The sequence below is a fragment of the Dioscorea cayenensis genome, chromosome 4, assembly GCF_009730915.1.
Source record: "Dioscorea cayenensis subsp. rotundata cultivar TDr96_F1 chromosome 4, TDr96_F1_v2_PseudoChromosome.rev07_lg8_w22 25.fasta, whole genome shotgun sequence".
Lineage (NCBI taxonomy): Eukaryota > Viridiplantae > Streptophyta > Magnoliopsida > Dioscoreales > Dioscoreaceae > Dioscorea > Dioscorea cayenensis.
The window spans coordinates 16,581,816-16,590,713 of NC_052474.1; the positions used below are offsets into that span (position 1 = coordinate 16,581,816).

General features: G+C 39.4%; 1 non-coding gene across 1 annotated transcript; it reads right to left on the bottom strand.

The window, feature by feature from the left end:
* Window positions 1–7,162: 7,162 nt before the first annotated feature.
* Window positions 7,163–7,269, bottom strand: LOC120259619. Its single transcript, XR_005536176.1, has one exon. It is a non-coding gene; the product is annotated as a small nucleolar RNA R71 (small nucleolar RNA).
* Window positions 7,270–8,898: the final 1,629 nt, after the last annotated feature.

Below are 8,898 nucleotides of genomic sequence, written 5' to 3' on the forward strand. Positions count from 1 at the left end.
TTCTTCCTTTTTGCAAAAATAGTAATTTAATTCATAAGCTGAGCTGTTTTACTTAGAGGGAAATATCTAGTAAGGAAGGCTTGAGACAGTTGATCTCAAGTTGTGATAAATTTTGCTGGAAGAAAGTGCAACAATGCGCGGACCTTGTCCTTTAGAGAAAAATGGAAAAGCCTTAGCCCGATAGGGTTTGCAGACACTCCATTAAGTTTCAGAGTGTTACAATACTCTAGGAATACTGAAAGATGTAGATTCGAGTCTTTTGTGGATGAACCTCCGAACTAGTTTTGTTAAATCATGGAGAGGAGTGTAGGCTTCAATTCTAAATTATTTGTTTCAACTATGGGCCTTGTAATATTAGAGAGAAACTCTTAAGCATTTGGTGTTGTGAAATCCTTTAAAGTTTTATTATTATCGTCCATGATTGAGGGTTGTGATTCTTGAGCCTTCTTTCTCTCTAATACTCAATATGGAAACCTTTTTTTAATTTTTGGGTCTAGATCTACATGTATTTCCAAACCTTTGAATCTTTACATAAACCAAACTATTGATATGTAAGGAAACAAAATATAAAAGCAAAAATTAAGCAACAAACAAGAGAAAAGCGAACTAAAAAATTAGATGCCTAATCTAACCAAAGTGCAAATTTAATCAATTTCAACAAGCAAAAAATCCCCATAAATGGTACTAAAAACTTGATATATCGTACAAGCATAAGGGTTGTTTAAGTAGTAATTAAATATTATTTTCAATGGGGACTTTATTGTTGATTACCAATTTCTTGCAATGATAAGTTATATGGGCTTATTGATGCATTTGGGAAGATTAAATAAAACAAAACTTTATTAAAACTAGGTTTAATAAGGGCTAAACAGCTGATGATAGAAGGTTAAATTTAGATTCTAAGATTTCCAAGAGTAGGGTTCACCTCAATGACAAATGGAAAACTTTACATTGGCTCATTTTTTATTTAGTTCAATTTCTTTGAAGGTGTAATATCCTATTGTACTGCCTGTTTTCTTTCAGAATATAACAAGGTGTCTAGTTTTGATCAATTCTTACATTCATGATAATTCAATCTAATTAAACCCTTTATTTTTTGTGATGCCCATTGATCATTAAGAAATCCTAATATAGGGTTTTAGGTTCAATCTAAGGTCTCCAATGCATTAATTAACTTTCCACCTTCTTTTAGTGTCTAAATTCATGGAAATGCCTGATCAAAAATAGTTACAAGAATTAAGTACCATAAGATTAAATCAAAAGTAATTAAACATTAAAAGAGAAATAGAGTTAATGCAAAATTATCCACTACATAAAAGGCAACTCCTAATCATAGAATTTAAACGTTTACTCACACATAGCTGATATATAGAACAAAAGATTGAATTTAAACATGAGAAAAACAAGGTTTAAAGAAAGATAAAAGGATAAAAATCTTTATCCCATATAAAAGTTGTAATTCTTTCCTTGTCAGTTGATGAATCAAGCTTGATCTTCGATCTTCCTTTCATTTTAATGATTTCCTAATGGTTCAATCTGAGGCGAGATCTCTTTTAACCACATGCCAAATTCCTTTTTTGGATTTGTCCTCATCGCCTTATATAGGAAGAATTATGCTAGGGTTTCTTTATTGGCCATGAAGCACGGGTGGTGTTGGGTAACACATGTTGCCTATGCTTTTTTTTTTTAATTTGATTTCTAAATTTTTGCACCAACATTGAACACACCTATGCTAACCAACGTAGGCCATTTCCATTTCTTGCTAGATCTTTATTTTGCATCCCTTTCTTACTCCATAACACTGCTTAACTAGGCCCTTACTTTACTTTCTAGAATGCATGAAACATATGTAAATTTGGGGTTAAATTCCACTTATCTGTATCACTAAACATTAAAGAGAAGTACTTTGAACTAGGAGGAAGAAATACATTTCAAAATGATGAAGAATCACATTATTGACCAACAAATAAAACCAAATTCAAATTAGAACTTCATGAAGTTTCTACATTCATTAATAACACAATGTCAACACGCTCCCATTTCAAACCATGTTATTCTTTGGGAACTCTGAATTGCCTAAAGGGTTTTGCTTTGTGGATAATTACATGTCCATGAGCATGGTCGTTTAAGGGAACTTTCTGTTAAGTTTATCAAATGGGGGGTTTTGGACAGGATTTTGGTTAACTCAACGGTTTAAGGCATGGCATACAAGATATATCCTTGGTGTCCATTTGAAGGAGATATCAGTAAGATAGTGTGAGGATTGAAATTAGGGATTGATAAGTGTTATACTATACATATATCAATTATCTTTAGCCATGAAGTGGTCCTCAAAGGTGTTTTTATTAAATAATTAGTACTTAGTTTGTTCCATTATTACTTATAGGACAAAAAGAAGCACAATTCAGAGCAAAATAGTGCCAAAAGGCAATAAAAAGAGAGTTACATGGGTAGGGTACACGCCGGTGTAACTTTTTGGCAAGTGAGCAATCTAGAGAAAAATGGACACCATGTATATAACCATTCACTCCTTGATTAACATCCTATTGAGAAGAACATGGCAATGTATATAAAGTACACACTCGTGTACATTTAGAAAGTTACAAAGAATGATCCAGAGACATACACAAGCAAACAGAAAGCTTAAGACTATACAACTCAAAACTGAAGTGAAGATCCATATATTGAGTTACACGGCCAGATGAAGCGATACACGACCGTTTACCCCAAGGAGTAAACTTTAGTTCCATCGAGAGAGATCCACAGGCAAGATACACACCCGTATTATTACTTGTGTATGTGCCAAATTTCTGGGAATATAAATGGAAGGCTGAAATAGTTATTTGGGATCTGATTTTTGACCTAATTTTGGTGAAACAGAATTAAGGACTGATGGGAAGGGTTTGGAGGAGATCAAGGATATCAAGGAGGAGATCGAAGGAGTCATCGGAGTGATGATCTAGTGGCGACAAAATTAGCTCACATCTAGTCCAACCTTGAAGACATTGAGAGGGGGTTGACACACCCATTGCATGTGTTACTACAAGTACACATGTCGTCGAAGTAATAAAATACCTCGGGGTGTGGGTAGTCGAATCCACAGGGAATAGTTGCATGGAAACGCAAGCATTGCTATTTAACTAAAATGAAAAACAAGTTGAGATGTTGATTCAAAATATCAATGCAAATAAAAGTAAAGATTAAGAGAAGAGAGAACAAGCAGGAATAGGAAAGAGAGGTAATCGATGATAAAATGGGGTACTCGGACAATGCTCACCCTAGGACTATTATTTTAAGTGCAAGACTAATATTATGCCTCCTAATTGAAGTTTAATCAGTTATGGGAATCCAAAAACACATGGTCGAAAACCTAAGGTCAACTGTGACTAGCCCTATACACTATGCCCCGGCGGAAAAGAATACTCTCAACACCTCACACTATGTGGGATTGCTTGAAGCTGTAGGGATTCCAAAGTGATAAACCCTATTCCCTAGTATAGATCTAATCCTTTGGTCCAGGTTAAAGACCCCTAGTCACGATTAAGCTCTAGCACCAAGGATTACTTCAACACTTCACTCTGTTGCTCGCGCAACTAAGCCCCAGTGGAGTTTGTCTCTTTGCCACTTCACTCTATCTTGGCTACAAAGAACTATTGAAATGTGGAGGTAGGATAAATCACGTTAGAAAGGAAAGGGGACGTTTCTCTACCTCTCGACTCACCCTCTCCTAATGAAGTTGTCAACCCTTCAAAGGATTGCCCAGATAGATTCTCAACTCTAGTGTCAATCTAAGGGAAAAATAAAAATCAACAAGCGCACGAGATTGAAACTCAATTAAAACATCAAATAAAAGGAAACATAATAAGAGTCAATGTAAGAAAATCATCCTCAGGTTTACAAGTCCAAGCACCCACTAGGGGTTTAGCTCTCCATGGAGCAATACAAAATCAACAATGAAATCGAAGGTAAATGCAAGCAATCCATAGATAAAACCCCCTTGTAGTCCATATTGATGGTCTTACGGAGCTATCTCATCTTCTCCAAATGTTCCCTTGTCGATCCTAGAGCGCACCTCGCCGAATCAATGTCGATGAAAGCTCCCCCAATAGTTCTCCCCCAAAATAACTCGATGTCGAATGCAGTAGAACCGCTCCTAAAACCCACCAAAAGCCTCTTGAAACCTTAGCCGCGCTCGCCCCAAAAGATGGGCAAAAGATAGGAAGAAGATCCTCCAAATAAAACTCTCAAAGCTATATTTATAGGGCTGAAGTCGGGCATCCACACGGGCATATGGAATTTCCACACGCTGGGTGAATTTCAGGGTTTTTAATTTTGTGCGCGATGTGAATAGTAACTACTACATTGATTTTACTACAGTTTTTGTTACAGTAAATAGTTGCAATACTTTGCTGAAACACTCTCGAATTCACTTGCTTCATTGAGGCCGCATGATTGGGCACACATTCATGCGGTCGATCACGTTGAATCTTCAATTAAAGCACATTGACAAAGCTCTTAACAATGTTGCACAAGTTGGAACATATGAGTGGGACTGCCTTTGTACCCCTCCATATTTTGTATTCATTCTAGCGTAATAGAGGTTGGCACTCACCCATATGTCTATAAACACAATGATAAGTGCTTATGCGATAAGAATACGAAATGTTCTTTCCTTGTGTTGAGCATTACTTTTCTCGAGTTTTAGCCCTAATATGGGTGTATTTATGTTAGTTTCATGCAGGTAGGGTTGTGAGGCCGATTATAAGAGAAAGAAGCTAATGTAGGTCGTAATGCACTAAATTGGAGGAAACCTTGCTAAGGTTCAAACGCAAAGACATAGGTCGGGTTCCAGATGCAGGAATGTGTGCCAACCGCCTCGTACTCGAGTTAGCACAACTATTTGGAGGGGCACAAGCGCAGTCACATTCAAGCATTCTGACTTGTGCATATAGATCAAGATCTCCACCAACATGTCCATTATTAAAGAAGCAAGGCGATCCATAACTTAAATGTGTGCCCATTTGCGTTACCTCGATGAAAGTATGTATTCGGGAGTATTTCAGGACAGTACTGTAGTAGGGTATTGTAGAAAACACTGTAGCAAAAATAATACAGTAGCACTGTTAGTAGCCCGCCGAGAAAATAGGAAAACAGAGAATCCATACGGGCGTGTGCAAATTCCACACACCTGTGTGAAAAATCCACAAGGGCGCCCACATGGGCGTGTGGATTTCCGATTCTAGCCCTTTAAAAGCCGATGTCGGCCCCGATTTTAGTATTCTTTTCTCCATCTTTTCCCCAACTTGACAGAGAGCGGCGGCTAGGGTTTTGAGAAATATTGGCTAGGGCTTTGGAGAGGTTCTACGGCTCTGACATCGCGCGCTATTTGGAAGAAGGTTAGTGGGAGAGCTTTCGTCGGCACCGATCCGAGGTGTATCCTAGGCCGGACAAAGGGACCCTTACGACAAGTATAGGACTCTCCACAAGACCATTGCCATGACTAACTTGGGTTTTCTATGGATGCTTTGTTTTGACATTCGATTTCATTGATTGTATCTAGCTCCATGGAGAGCTAAACCCCTAGTGGGTACTTGGGTATTTGTGAACCGTAGGATGTATTCATTTCATTGAATCTCTTTATTATACTTTCAATTAATTGATGTTTATTATGAGTTCCAATCTTGGAGACTTGATTGTATGAATACTCCCTAGAGTGACACTAGGGTTGAGAGTTCTTGTTGGTAACTCTTGTGAGTGATTGACACACCATAAGAGTTAGACAAAGCTAGATTGGAGAGGGTTAAGATGGTGAGTCAAGAGGTAGAGGAGCGTTCCTTTTCCCTTCCAGTGTGATCTATCCTACCTCCATGTTCCAAGAGTTCTTTGCGGCCATAGTAGAGTGAATGGGATAAGGGATGACCTTCCACTGGGGCTTAGTTATGAGTGCAATGGAGTGAAGTGCTAAAGTGACTTTAGCACCTAGGGCTTAATTGTGGCTAGGGATCTTCCACCTAGACCAAAGGGTTAGGTCTATACATAGGAATAAGGTTTATCACTTGGAATCTCTAGAGGTCATTGCAATTCTATGCGAGTGCGAGGTTTAGAGGTTATTCAATCTCTCCTCCTAGACATGTATAGAGTTAGGCATGGTTGACCTTAAATTTGTGATCATGTAATTAAGGATTTCCACGACTCATTGTTGCATCAATTAGGAAGTATAATAGAGGGTTCTTGCACTTGAAACAATTGTCCTAGGCGGATCAATATCCGGGTACCCCATCTTTATCGATTGCCTTACTTTCTCTTTTACTTTTGCTCTTTATCTTGTTGCTTTTATTTTTGTTATTTCATATTTTGTCACACTTATCACCACATTAGTTAAGAAACAACTTAAGTGTCTTTATTCCCTACTCTCTGTGGATACGATACCCATTCATCTGGGATTATTACTTCGACACCCATGCACTTGCGGTTTATATGCATATACGGCCGTGTCAAGTTTTTGGCGCCATTGCCTGGGAGTAGGCATTTAGAGATACTTTGCACTTTGTTTTCTTAGCTATTCATTCATTCTATTTCATATCATCTTTTCTATCATCGTTTTGATTTTGTTTTCTTTCTTTTGGTACAGTTCTAAGTTATGACTCGAGGGAACCCTTCGATATTGATTGAAGGAGATCCCGACCTCAAACGTACACTTAGAAGAAAAGGGAAAGAACCTGTGCAAGAACAGTCCAATCTAGCTGATTTGGAAGTAGAAGAATCTCAAAACATGGCAGAACAGAATTAACAGCAGCGAACATTATCCGATTATGCCAGACCTTCAGTATCGGAGACAGAATCGAGCATTGTGCGTCCCCCGATTATAGCTCAGAACTTTGGGCTGAAGCCGGCATTCATCCACATGTTGCAGCAATCCGCACAGTTTAATGGTTTGGCCGATGAGGACCCGAACAGTCATATAGAGAACTTTCTTGAGGTGTACGACATGCCTAAGATAAATGGGGTAATGGATGATGCCATTAAGTTGAGAGCCTTCCCATTTTCCTTGAACGGTAGAGCGAAGTAGTGGCTACACTCATTACCTAGAGCATTAATTAATACATGGGAGGAGATGGTAGAAGCTTTTCTTGCTCGTTATTTCCCTCCCAGAAAATCTGCAAAGCTTAGGAATGAGATCTCATCCTTTGTACAATTGGAATTGGAGTCTCTATTTGAGACATGGGAAAGGTTCAAGGAGCTCCTGAGAAAGTGCCGGAAACATGGATTCCCGGAGTGGATGATTGTTCAGACCTTTTACAATGGTTTAAATTCAAGTACAAGGCAACTCTTGGATGCGACAGTAGGAGGTACCTTAGGTAGCAAGACCCTAGGTGAGGCCCGTCAACTAATTGAAGAAATGGGGTTAAACAGCTACCAATGGAATTCTAGGGAGAAGAAAAAGGTGGCCGGCCTCCATGAGATAGATGCAGTAACCTCATTAACGGCTCAAGTGGAATCATTGAGTAAGAAATTAGATCTCCTAACTTTGAATAGAGTGGCGGCCGTGACTACTTGCACCGGCTGTGGTGGAGGTCATGCTCCCTCTGATTGCCCGATCTCTATTGGTGATGCATCTTCTGTTGAGAATGTCGATTTTGTAGGTAATGCTATGAGGAATCAAGGAAACCCATACAGCAACACCTACAATTCGGGTTGGAAGAGTCATCTTAATTTCTCGTGGAGCAACCGAGGTCTACAAAAGGCCATAGGGCCACCCGGTTTCCAACAACAACAACAAGCCCCAAATATGGAAAACTGAGTTTCTGGTTTGGAGACCCGAATAAACGATTTGGAGAAGGCCTTAACTAGGTTTGTGCAATCATCTGATACAAGGTTCCAATCAATTAAGGCTAAACTTCGCAATCACACCACCTCTTTGCATAATCTTGAAAATCAAGTAGGGTAGATTGTGAAGTCCTTATTGGAAAGGCCACAAGGAAACTTGCCGAGTAACACCGAGACCAACCCTAGAGAGCATGTGAAGGTGATCACTTTTGAGAAGTGGTCATGAAGTGGAGGGTAAGCTTCCGAGTGAGAAGCCAAATGAACACGCACCCGAGGTTATTGAGGTTGATAAGGGAGCAAGCAAAGAGAAGGAGGCGCCACCTCCATCTTTCAAGCCAAGAATCCCTTATCCCTCTAGATTGAAGAATGACCCAAGGGGATGAACAGTATAAGAAGTTTCTGAGTTTGTTAAAACAACTCCACATCAATATTCCTTTTGTTGAGGTATTGGCTCAAATGCCTAAGTATGCAAAATTCTTGAAAGATTTGTTAACCAACAAGAGGAAGTTGGAGGACAGTGCTTCAGTGATCTTAGATACTTTTTACTCGGCGGTGTTGCAAAAGAATATGCCGAACAAGAAGAAAGACCCTGGAAGCTTCATCATTCCGTGTAACATTGGTAATTTGGCTGAAGAAATAGCATTGGCGGACTCAGGGGCCAGTATCAACGTCATGCCATACACCTTTCTTTCAGAAGCTAGGCTTGGGAGAGCCTAGGCCCTAGGCCCACTCAGATGACTTTGCAATTGGCGGATCAAACAGTGAGACATCCGAGGACTATCATTGAAGATGTGCTTGTCAAGTTGGACAAGTACATATTTCCTGTAGACTTTGTGGTGCTAGACGTCGATGAGGATGCGGATGCGGATGTACCCTTGATACTTGGGCGGCCGTTCTTGCGGACTTCCAAAGCATTGATTGACATGGACGGCGAAGAGTTAACATTGAGAGTTGGAGATGACAAGCTCACATACTGCCTTGCTGAAGCCATGAGGCATTCTCTTGATTTCGATGCTACTTTGTATTTTCTAGACACTACTGATGAGATTGTTGATGAATATATACAAGAAA